At 46.5% G+C, this 13,277-nt stretch overlaps 1 protein-coding gene across 2 annotated transcripts in view; it reads left to right on the top strand.

Annotated features, from left to right (window-relative positions):
* LOC132916384 (myocardin-related transcription factor B-like) overlaps positions 1-13,277 on the top strand; it is a 248,310-nt gene that overhangs the window by 102,352 nt on the left and 132,681 nt on the right. The window lies entirely within an intron of this gene.

The following is a 13,277-nucleotide window of genomic DNA, read 5'->3' as shown; positions in this document are numbered from 1 at the left end:
TTGTGTACGGCAAATTTGTACGTATATATCAGGATGGAAATATTTACACGAATGTTACTTGTCCAAATCATACGATATCTCTCGGGAGTGAAATCGAAGAGTCGGACATCTAGTCGAACTGTCGAACACCTCCGATTGACGGATCGATCGCCGCGATAGTGTAGATGTTTTGGCATTACCTGTCTCATTAGCATCCGTGTGTCGAATTCGTTTACTACTAATCCGTGTACAAAATATCCACGCTACTATCCATTACATATCTGACGCGTTCGACTCGAAGAAGCAAATATCGAAATAACTTTCAACAAACCATCGATCTGTTGAAATAGACATCGTCCTAACGTAATCGTCCGGACAACAAACATACTATAACGATTCCTCGTCAACCTGCGATCCGCAAAATCGAAACGATGGAAAAAAAAAAAGAAAAGAAACGATGGAGAAACGAACGAAACGAGTTTGTTCGCGCGACAGCAGCAAGCCGGTCGTCCCGTCGGTTTCTCGCGCGAACGCGCCGAGGAAAAAGAAGATCAATTGCTCGAAGGTGAGCCCGAAGGTTACACCTTTCGTTTTTCGCCATAGAGGGACAGATCGTCTTGTCTATTTAAGGTGGAAAATTCACTCGGATCGTTACTATCGGCACCGTGCGCGCCATGTGCGTCGACGCTCGATCCTAGATCGAGAATCGAGGTGTACACCATAGTTGCGCAATCGCACGCGTCTCTCTTTGCCTCCGAGATTGTAACAGTTACATTAACGACGCACGAGCAACGGCATACTCGTTATCTCGATCCGCCGACCGAACCAGCCCTGGTCCACCGTTGATTAATTATTATCATCGTTTTACACGCGTTACGCATAGGTGCGTCGTCGTGTCGCATGTAATTTTTTCCGATGGATTTCACGCGACTCTCTAACGAACTGTGCCACGTCACGGATTAACGTTTTTATCTTTATTTCGAGTACGTGCCTTTGGTATTTTAATTAAACACGAATTTTGATTGGTCTCTTGGAAATTAACTCGAGTTCCAGATACCTTGACGTGTCTCGGTGTTTTGATAAATAGATTTATAAAAATAACAGATACAGAAATTGTTATATCGTCTTTCTCGACGATATTCTCGTCCTTTCCGATTAATAAGTCGAAGAAACTCGGAGTGCAGAACGAAATTGTATCAGGCATTTTGACTAAATCGTAGTCTGGTACGCTAAGCGCTCTGTCTGATAATTTTTTATCCTGAAAGATAGAAAAGAATAACGTAGACTGGCTGAAAACGATATCGAAAGGAGGCAACGTGCGACGAAACGTTCTAAACGTCGCGTCCCACGTTCGGTGTCACGTAGATCACGCGAAGTGCGTGTCAGCGACACGTGAAACCGTGTGTGGTGTCCGCAAAAAGAAGGGAGTCCGTCTTGCCGGGCAGACATCGTAAATTACCGGGAAGTTTGTACATGCATTAAACGCGCGTTTTGTAGCGGAGCTCTCGAGGAACCGCTTCGACGCCTGCCACGCTATTTCTCGGCACCGGAACGCCGACGAGCAGGTGAATCCCAGCTGGAAATAGTACGAGCTGCATTAGTGACATACGTTCCGCTGTCGTTGCGCGGCTGTTTAATTTCACATGCCCCGTATGCTGTCTAATAAATATAATTACGCTCTGGTTGCGTAAGCCGGCCGCGGATCGCCAGGTATTCCGCCTCCTATTTTCTTGCCCGACTCGCCCTAAGGCTGCGCTTATGGCCTAATCCACGCCTGTTTGCCACCTAACGGGAGATGACGACGCGTTCCTGTTGCCTTCAGAGACCAGCGCGACCTCGTCCTTCGGACTAACCCGTGAGAAACGTTGCTTTTCACGCGTCAAGGATGTACCACCGAGATAAGTGGTTCATTAGTTGGCGAACTCTGCCGGCAGGTTTGTTTTTGTCCAGTTCTTGCGCGCGGAACATAATGCAAATGTCAGACATCGCACAGTCTACGAGCTATTATAAAGGTATATACTGGTAATTGTTTCGTTAGCGAATACTTTTTAAGCGTACAATACTCTGTCTTTACGTACAACTTTATGTCCCTTTTTTCTCAATACTTCCAGTTGAATTTCCACGGATATTCATGGTGTTCACAGAATTGATACGAAAGATAGGAACTTTTTCGAGAGACAAGAAGCAAGCAAATCCATTATTGCTCTATTACGTTATTAGTTCACAGATTTCTTGTTTCAACCACGACGATCCAAAGGAAACAGTTAACTCCGTTTTCCGTGTGTTTCGTCGAAGTTCGTCTGGAATAGCGGTGGATCGTTGGTAATCTGGTCGATCGAGATAACAGCGACTTAAAACGGTAGACGAAGAAAGAAAGAAAGATACCTTCGGTGGTTGTCCGCACAAAGCAGTACGGGGCCGTCCGCGCGCCGCCGCCATTTCGTTTGTGACGGCCGGATCAGCCTGTTTTTCTAACGTAATTGAATTTCGCCCCGCGAGCCGCCATTCTCCTTGTAATTGACCCCCGTCTCCATGGCCGCTCCGTGACGTAGGCAGGCTTACGTGCAGGAATCGACCAAGTGATGAAAAACTTGTTTGCCAAACTTTCCTCCAAAACTTTGCTTTTCAGCGTACTCCACTCCTGGCAAAAAGCGTCACTTGTTATGACGCTTGTTGGGAGGTCTAACTTGTTCCAAAAAAAGAGGAAACGAAGCAGAAAGATCGCGATCGAATTCACTCTGGTAATCAAGGATACTTTAGAATACTTCAGGATAGTCAACTTCCTTCCTTTCTTTCCTTTTTGTTTCTTTTTTTTTTTTTCTCTTTTTGCTTGAGTTGTATATTGTATGTCGTTGCACCTATGGGTCAGATTTTTTAATCTTTTATTAGTTGGACAATCCGAAACAGAACAGAACAAACAGTAAATAGAATCGTATAAAAGATTCGTAGCTTTCAAAGTCCTAAAACACGTTCCAGCTATACGAAAACATCGCGCGTTCGTCGGACAATCTCGCCACTGTATCTACTCCAGATTCCTCTTTTCGCTTTATATACATTCCACTTTACAATCCTTCCGCCCGCTGTATCGAACGTTTCTCGAACGTCGCAAAGAACTTGCTAAAATTCAAATATCCACGTTCCTCGAGTGGCGGACGACGCGCACGGATTAATGGGAACGTGGTGGCGCGCAGAAGAAGCCGGGAACTTTCCCGAGCGCGTAGCAGCAGTGGCCCGAGGCTGCTTTGATGTTAACGCGGCCGTATCATAAAATGATTCGCATTCTGCAAGTGCGAGATCAGATAAGACCGCTGCGATGCGGCAGGGGAGGCCGCGGCCGGCCACGACTACGTTTTTTCCATCGGGATCGGCATCGCCAACCCTGTAATCTCCGGCACCGGATGATGAAGGTTAGCTCCGTGTACTCGCCACTCGCCTGCCATCTTGACTCTTCGCTAGGCGAGTCCGCTAGCCGCTCGAGATGATTGTTTGCGGAAAGAATATACGCGTCTTAAGTAGGTGCTACGTTACGTTCCTGGCGCAAAAGTTCATGTAACAGTCGTGTCGAATCAGACTTATGGGCGTTTGAAATATTGCCAATTTTTTACGCGTATCTCTCACGATAATTCGTTAGTCGAGTAGAGTTCGCTTTTCTATCTTTAATATTATGTTCGGTGCTACTATGTTCCGGTTTTCTCTGTTGCTAATAATCACGAAAGTAAATAAGATTGGAATCGATTCTCGTTTCGATCAAACTCTTATTACCCCTGTTCGACCTAACCCCGATATTACATCGAGTTTTACAAATAACAACGTACAAGTCGGGGTATTGCTGAGGTAACTGAATTACGCGCGTGTATCTTGTATCAGCTGTTTGTTTTCTTTACTTAGGAGACGAAATTCGATTCACCGAGATCGAATCTCGGGATATATGGATCGATAAAGGAACGTAAGTAGATTCCGCGCGATTCGAATTCGTTTGACGAAATTGCTGTGTATGATTCGACTTCGTTGTTTCAAATATCTATGTACATTTTCTTACTAGCCTTCGACCAATTTTTAATACCAACAAGTCGAAAGTCCAAGATCGACGTCCTACTTTATCTTGAATAAATTACAATTACATTTATTTACTTTAAATGTCTTAAATAATTTCTCGAGCGCAGTAAATTGTAATTCCAGTAGTTGTTAAAGCGATCAATCGGTTGCAAGCTTCTCTACCAATCATACTTTTCTTTTTTTTTTTTTTTTTCTCGCAATCGAACGTCGAGATATTTCGAAGCAACAACTGTGATACAACGAACTGGCGAGTTTAATCGCTGGTTTCTTTCTGTTGCAGGTAAGCATCGAACTTTCATCTGCATCCACTTGTTGCCAGTTCCCGGGAAACCGTAAGTGATTCACTGGATTCCTATGTACGCGTCCTCTCGCGCGTGTTTAGTTTTCGAGAAATCGCTTGGCGCCCTTGTTCCTATCGAGAGAACCTTGGTCGGACTCGTTCGCGACCAGCTGGCCTCTCGATGACGCAATTCCTACCACCTCCTGGTAATTATTACGAGTGGTTCTTCGCCGAGTTCAGCCAACGATATCTCGAACGGGCGGCTACTTCGAGCCGAGATTAGGAAAACGCACGATGCGTCTATTCTTTGTTAAAAAGATTTTCTTGCAACCTTGAGGAATCGTTTAAAAATTCCTTCCGTAACTTCGGAAAGTAGCAACTACAATTCCTTTTTGAACGGCAAGAACGTTCTTCTTCGAATTGTATGGATTATAAAAATCTAAAAGATTACTCTGGTCCGTGACTCGCGCCATAATTTGTTAATATCGGCGAGAAAACAATCGCCAAATGGTCGGACGAATTTCCACGCGAGCTCTAAAGAAGAGAACTCGAGAGAGCCTTGTAGGTATAATTCACGGACATTCGGGTCGAGCCGCTGCTTAAAATACCGGCACTTAATTACGCGGTTTAAAGGGCCCGGCCATTTTTTAACGCCCCCCATAAACCTGTCCCCCGGACCCGTCATCTCTGCGGTTGCATAATGTCCCGTTTCTCCGCGTTCGTTCTCACTCATCTTTCCGGCCGTGGCTGGCTCGGTAGCAGGCAGCCGCTGATTGCGATTTATAATGTCAACCGGTCGCCCTGCTAGCCCATTGTCAGTCCGATCGGTTTCGGTTTCGTCGCAATAAAACATACGCTCCGTCGTATCTTCGATTTCTTTGCTTTCTCCGTTTCATCTGGATCGCTTTCGAAGGAATTAATTTTTGCTGATTTCCCGCCTCGGAGTTCCAATTTAAATCCGTGGAATTTAAGAGCGCACGCCATTCAATAATTTATAACTTAATTATAAATTGTCGGAGTTGCGAATCGCAGAAATAATCAAAGACACAAACGAGTTGCGGATTAAGGAGAATCGCGTGGAAAACGTATCTCGGCAGAGGTGGGGCTTCACGGAATGGAGTGAAAGAAGCGCAAAGAGCCAGGATGAAAAATGAAGACCGAACAAGAGCGTAACGACGACGAGAGGAAGGAGAACGAGGGTAAGGGGGGAGCGAGAAGCAGAAGGACACGAAGTACATAGAGAATCGAGGATGAAGAGAAGCGTAACAAGGGGGAAGGAAAAGAGAACGTCGAAGAAAGAGAGAGGTTGCAACAACGGCCGAAGAGGGGCAGGGGAATAAATTAAAGAACGGGTTCTCCCTCACCGCAGGACCTCATTACGTCCAACTTCATTTGTTTCCATTTTAATCGGGCCCCGTCCAGCGGCGGCGGACCAGAATCCAGTACCAGAAACCAGAACCGCAACGGATACCTGGCACCATCGAACGCTCCAGCCGGATTCTCTTGGTGGACAAGCCACGAGGATGTCTCTGGATGCCACCGCGTACAACCATTTCCTTATGAGATCGTTTAGGGGATCGGTGATTTGTGAAATGAAACCCTCTCGTTTCTTTGCCACCGTCTCGTTCGGTGGTCACGGGTGTAAACTAGCTTGGCTGGTATTTCTACGTCTCTCTGTATATCTTTTTTTTCTTTTTTTTACATTTGCAAAAGTTTTACGCGTCGAGCGTTGAAGGGTTTCCACTTATCCGATCTGTTGGTTCAATGACAAGTTCAGAAGAATAAAGTCCTATCGTGAAGTTAGGACGAATACCCCGATAAATGTCGATCATCCCTCGATAGAACGTCCCGGTTCTCCCGCAGGGTTCTCGGAGGCTGGTTTAAACAACCACGAGCAAGGGCAAACGCATTAAATCGGCGAATGCCATTTTTATGGCCGGTGGGTCGATTCGGTGATCGTTTTACGAACAGGGCCGACTGAACACGCTCTGAAATGACCCTTAACAGTGTCGGTAAACTTTCCCCGCGTGGCACGGGACACAGGATGAACCGCGGGTTCAGAGCGAGAGGGAAACGAGCCAGAACGATGGGATAACGAGTCGTGGAGTAACGAAAGAAGGGCGGCAGGACAAGGAAAAAAGTCAGTGCGAGTTGAAGAGGAGGAAGAGCAGAGAGAGAGACAATGAGGCAAAGGCAAAAGTGGAAGCCGCCTTTATTACAGAGTACGGCCGCGTTGGACAGTCAAACGGACACCTTGTGCCTCTCTTTTATCGGTCCGTTTCGTTTTATTACCGTGGCGAAATCGCGGGCCAAATTAAAGCGAACTTCGCGAATTTTCGACCACGGCGAATAGCGGGCGCGCTTAATTAGGGCAACTACCGGTCTGCCGGCACTTTCGTAACGCGCTTGAAAGTCGAACTTGGATCCGCTTTCGCAAACTCCGTTTCCCGGTTCAGGAAGCTAGGGGAATTCTCAGCGAACGATTCGTTCGATAACACACAATGGCATTTTTACAGTTGCAAGTGTTTACGTTCGGTGAACTGTACTACGAAGCGAAGCGAAGTTTTACGATTAAAGAAACGACCAGTGAGAAATATTATTTGTTGTGAAAGAAAGCAAATTTCGTCGTCGAATCACGCAATAGGGTCGAAAAGCACTTGTCCCTTTCTCAAAAGTTTCCATGGTTTGTTTTTCGGGAAGGAAAGTAATAATATTTGAAGATGGAGGACGAGCTGTTTAAATTTCGGGGCAATCGATTTATTGAAATTGCAGTGTTCAAAAACCTCCGTCGTAAATTTCATTTCCTTAATCCGTAACTGATATCGCAATCATTTTGTCACATAGCATGCTGGGACCCACAGAAATATTCAGAATACGTATAATTAAACGACTCGAAAGAGATAATATCGCAAGTTATGCTGATTGCTTTATTTAAAAACTGGTCCAATTACGTCTGTTAATACGCAAAAACATGTACAGTGTATATTTTCCAAATTATTACAAACGTAAAAGTGACATCCCACCAGTTACGAGATAATTCGCGTATCTTGTTACAAAATGAAATACGAACAGACAACAAATACAATTGGAATCTATAAACCATCGGCGAACGCCCACGAACGTCTTGCGTGCACCAGTGAAACAGATATTCCCAGAATTCAAGAAGAAGCAATATTTCTATCATTTTGGAACGACAGCTGCGTGTCGGAGCGCAAAAATTTGTCGCGTTGGGAATTGTCGAATACAAAAGCGAAGATTGGACGATAAGGTGGATGAGAGGGACACGGCAGTTCCCCTTGGTTCCACGATCGATCAACAAGATAAATTCGATCCCGTTTTTCTTTACCGGCTCGTACGTCTTCGCGTGTCCCAAAGCCGTCCACCGTTCCGAAGAGGAGATGCCTCTTACTCACAGCTGAATCACCCGGCGATTGACCTTGCCTACCTTAATCAGCGATTAATTCCGTGCAACGAAAGTGCAGCTCCGTGCACCAATCGGTTGCGCGACGCGCTCCTACCTGGAAATCGCCGTTCGAGAGTCGATCTTATACGTGCGGCGAATTAATCGACCTGTTGCTCGATGAAATCCCGACGAACCTTGGAGCGCGTAGAGTCGAAGAGTATTAGATGGAGAAAAAAACGCGTCGAGGAATAATTCGAATCCTTTGTTGGAACGAACACTCGATCTATGAGTTTCTATGGAGCTTGACTTTACGTGAATCACTTGAGATTTGAAATTTACATTTTTCTATTTACATTACGATCTTCGTGATTAAAAAATCTTTTTTCTGCAAACAAGAACAAATAAATAGACGATAGGTAAATAATTAAAAAATTGAGAAACATAAGAGGTTGCGACCGAGGAAGGAACTCGTAAAAAGTAAGTTCAACATGAGAACAGCTGTCAGTATCTATTATCAGTCTGTTGACTTATCAGTCCTTTCTCAGCAAGTACTATCGTCGAGTCGTGAAATCCCTAACGACGTCTATAGCGATGTAAAAGACAAATAGGCAATTCTCAACGGTCCTCCGGGCTTCCAGTCACGAACAACTACTTTCCGGTAATTTTCCAGCATCGACGATCGAACTTCCCGCAGGGAGACGCGTCTCACCGATTCGAGGCACGTTCCCTTCGCTAAAGCGACATAGTCGATCGAGTCGGCCAGTTTTTCCGTCGTTTAATCGACGTATCAAACATCGTCACGTCATAAGTCGACCTTGTTACGGTCCCATCGGGCATTGTTTGCAACAACGACGATCGTCGCGGGAAAAAGGTCTCTGTTGTTCGAGATCGAATCGATCTGTCGCACTTTTAGCCTTCGTACGAGGCGACAGGTGTACCAAGCCAAACCGTGAAAGCGGCTTCTAAGAAAGTTTTGTCATCGAGCACGAGCCTTTTCGTTTTTCCAGCTAATTTCCCAACATCTACACCTACCAGTATCCCCGGTATGAACGCGGTTCGTAGCCGTGAGATTTGCGAGAGTTTCCTTAATCGCGACTTTCATTGCGCAACGCAGCGCGTTCTGGGAATATTTCCGTCCGATTGTGTTCCGACGTTCCTCCAGTCGTTGTTGCTCAATGAATGTTCCTAAAGGAGATTCGTAGGTATCTTTCGGAGTTCCACCGATTTAATCGTCTTAAAAAATTGCCTGAATAGGAATAGCAGCGAAACGCAAGAATACGAATGAGAAGGTTCTCTAAAAACACGTGTAACTGTGAAAGATGGCTTTTGAACAATATCTACTAACGCAACGACACGGCGTTTCAGTCCTTAACCTGCATTTCCAATAAATAAACACGTTCATTCGCGAACCGGCGCAACGATCTCCTTGACACCGGTGCTGGAGTATCTCTTCGACATCGAAACGGAACCCTGACCCGAAACGCCCCGTCTCAACGCGGCATAGCCGCCGATAAATCGCAGTCTCGTAAACAAAGCCTGCCGACCAGGAGTAGTCTGCGGAAGACTTTCGGAGTGGCAACGAGACGCTCGTAAATATCGCGAAATTTTATTACGCTTGGTAGCTGCCGAGAGCGGAGCGACGAAGAAGAAGTCGAAAAGCGGCGTGCTGGCGTGTCACGCGTGTCTCGAGATACGGATCCAATAAAAGGAAGGAAAAAGAGGGGACCGAGAGATTCGTGGTGGCGCGTACGCGGGTTCTTCGGTTCCTCGCGAGAGACACGTTACTTTATCGAAGGAGGCTGGCGTTGCTCGCGACAGGCAGTAAAATCAAGTGCTCCAGTTTTATGGTGTCGGATACACCGGCAGGAACACGTGTTTACACTCGCCGCGGTCCACGGTCCGCTGGCCACGTGACCGTACCGTGATAAATCTCGCGAGGCCTCGGCCCTTTTGACTTTTCGCCCGATAACGCGGCGCGAGCCCTCTCGCTAGATACGCGTCGGCAAATTTACCGATACGTACGCAAATTTACAGTCCATGAAACGAACGAGGAAGCAGCCGAAATTCGCAGTTGAAAAAGGTCCACACGCTCCACTTACCGTTATCCGGATCGGATCTTAATTCGGAAATAAATCATCGGCGGCTTGTCGAGGGGGGAATTAATACGAGAACGGGATACGAACGGTACGCGATCGGTTTGGCTCGGTGTCGTCGTGGTCGTCGTCGTCGTCGTGGCTCGCGATCCGTGAGAGAGTTGCTCAGGGTAAGGCCATTTTTCACCGGGCCGAAGATACGGATGAGATACGAGGAAGCTCGCTCGAACTCGCCGGGCGTACCACGTGTTTTCTGCCTCCTCTCGATCCGATCGTTAAGTGAAACGCCGCTTCGGCCGAGTAGGCCGATCCTAACGTAATCCTCGACGCGGCTTCACCGCCGTTTCGTCGTTCGGAATGGATCGAGATAATCGCCGGAGATCTCGTAGGGATAGGAAAGCTCGAGATTGCTTCGTCTTCTTCGAAGCGATTCGCGTGGCTGCTGGCATGTAGCGCGCTGAATTATTTCGCAACGAAGGTATTTTCAGATAGGAGAGAATAAAGCTTCGTGCGAGAGTAAATAAAAAAGTTGTGGTTTAAAAAATCGAGAAGGATACGTATCGCCGAACGCTAGTTCTCTTGCTAACCTATCCTAGAAAGCCACAGAAAAGATACTAATCGATACAAATTTCACGAATAATCGTCGTTTCCTCTTTTTCTTTTCTCGCTGACACGTTGTATAATCTCTTCGAAGTTCAGCTTTCTATTTGTACAACGACTAATCGAAGCTACGCGTGCTGTACAAAGGAAAAACGATGGACCCGCATCTATCGTTGATCGTCGATTCGAAATCGAAGGAGTCTTTGGTATACCACGTCATCAACTAGTTTTACACGAACGGCTCGATTTTTTCCACGGCGCCTTTCCTCCTCCGCGGATCTCGATCCGCTCGCCCACGGCCCGCTAATCGCCGCTTCTAGAGGCTGTCCGATCCTATCCGATCCGGTGGACTACGTCATACAGGTGAATGCGTCGGCGTGCACGAGCTCTCTCGCAGTCAACAACGTGGCCGCGGTTTGCCGCCTTATAGACAGGTATCCTTGCGTCGAGCCACCGCGGCGAAATATTGCTATCTACCGGGTGACGCTCCAATAACGATTGAACTCGTTATTAAACGTTTCGTAGAACGATTACAAGGTATACGAAATAATCGAATTGACGTAGAAAAACGTGTTGAATGCTCGCTTACGTTACCGATCGAATAACGTAAGTGATTCTTTTGTTCGATAATTGACGTATGCAGATGGACGGTAATTTATATAATTGGAGCTCCTATAATAGGAGTTTGTATAATAGGAGTCCATGAGTTTTTGTTCGTGTAATAGTTCGCGTAATATAGTTCAATAATTGACGCAAGTGGATTTAATCAGCAGCAGCTCGTTTAATCGGACATCGACTAAAATTTCGTTCAAATAAATGGAATTCCATAGTAATCTTCGATTATTCTCAAAACAGGCCCGAAGATTATTCATTTTTCAACGTTCGAATCTATTAAAATTCTCTTTCGCTCGTATTCTCGATCGCAAATTACGTACGCCCTTGACTTTCAAACGTCCTTGACTGTTCCAACCACACTCGATCCGATCGCACACCTACCAAGCTTTCTTCCGATGCAAGCTGCAACTTCGATATTTTCCAACGCGTCCGTCCGTTTGTCTCGAGTCATTCGATACTCTTGCGTTTCGTTGGATAGGCAAAGCGATCGCGGACATCCGTTAGAAGCGGATTGCGGAGGCAGCGCGCGAAGGCAGCGAGCCGTGGCGTGGGTCGCGGCTAGAGGTTGTCCGCGCCCTTCCCAACATCGAAAGAATCGAGAGTCGCGATCCCTCTCGAGAGGTGCCACGCGATCGACAGTTCTCAACCGTCGATTCCTCCGTCTGTCAGAGTGAGAAAGAGACCAGCGACGAGAACGCGATCGCGTTGCGTTGCTCGCGCGATTCTCTAGCGTGGCCGCGGCGCGACGGTTCTTCTCGATCGGCCGATCCGTGAAAATCAGCGTGAAATCAGAGCAGCCGTGTTTCGCCGTTACACATACGGAGGGAAGAAAAAGAAGAAGAGAGAGAGAGGGAAGAGAGCACAGTAGATGGTTTACGAAGGATCATCCAATCGAAGGATCGACCAACGCGATCGGTGGAGGGGATCGTTGGCTACCTACACTCAACCTACTGGCGATAGCTTCAAGGTGACAAGGTACCCTTCTCGCTAGCCACCGTCCTCTGTAAACGCACCTTTCGATCTTCGGCTCGACCCAACGTTTTTCCTTCGGCTTGCTGCTTTTTTTTATCGGTCGTCGCGCGCGTTGGCGGTTCCGTCCCGGTCGCTTGATCTATCGCGCCGATTCTCGACCTCTTTCGTCCGGCTGTCGGCGTGGAAGTTCGTTAACGAGCACGATCGAACGACGCTCGAGTTTTTCGACAAGATAGATGAAGTTGGTTTAATTGGCTGGCATCGACTAGGGGAGTTGTGGAGGTGAGAGGGAGAGCGAGTCGTGGGTCGATGCTGAATCTCGTGATCGCGAATTAGATCGATCGAATAGATTAAATTCGCGTGATACCATTGGAAAGAATTTGGAAGGCAACTTTTTAATTTCCTGCTACGAGTGATTCACGCGACTGGATGGAACACCTGCCCACTAGTTGTCTCAAGGTCTTGAAATCTTTTCTTCGTATAGATACGCTGCTATCTCGCTTCCATCGATCCTACAATTATTTTCCGTATCGTAAACAGATGTAAACAGATTTGTGGACGGTTTGGCGTTAGTTTGACTTTTGTACAATCGTACAATTCTATTGTATATTGAGAAAAGAGATCGTATTCCAATTTAAGCTGCTCGCGTGGTAAGCTTCGTACGCGAGAACAAGTCAGAGGATAGAACATCGACAAAAATCAATCAAGATGTTGCCGTGCCTCGTTAAGGAAGATTCCGCGAAAGATAAAGGGTTCGTGGCAGGTTACATCTCAATTCCTGAATCTCCTGTCGGAATCCACGCCCATCGCGTGCCACCGGCTCGTTAAATCATTAGCAACTACGACAGCGTGGCCCACAATCCGAAACTCATTCCGTTAGGTGTGTTAATTTCGCTCTGCTCTAAACATTTTCGATCCTTGTTCTTCTTTCCTAACGTAAAGCTCTTGATGTAAAAAAAGAGAAAAAAGAAATGATTCTAATATCTTACACTAGCAAATATACTTTTGTACATCGCGTACTGCATCATGCGGAAAATTTGATTTTGTAAATTGAAATTGTCGTATAACGGAAAACAAATTTCGTTTGCTATTCGATTGAAGCAAAATCGGCAAAGAGAAGACCGGGAGTGTCGGAAATTTAACAATACGAGGACCTCCTGAAGCGTAAATCGAACGGTACAGCAAGCCGAGAACGACTACAAACGTCTCTCGCGACAATAAAATCCAGCAGGACGGGCTCTCTATTCTGGGCGCGGGAAAAATAAAATCTCTGACAGCT

Source organism: Bombus pascuorum, chromosome 2 (assembly GCF_905332965.1).
Source record: "Bombus pascuorum chromosome 2, iyBomPasc1.1, whole genome shotgun sequence".
NCBI classification, from domain to species: Eukaryota; Metazoa; Arthropoda; class Insecta; order Hymenoptera; family Apidae; genus Bombus; species Bombus pascuorum.
Note: the sequence above shows the minus strand (reverse complement) of the source record. Positions and strands in the feature narration are given on the sequence as shown.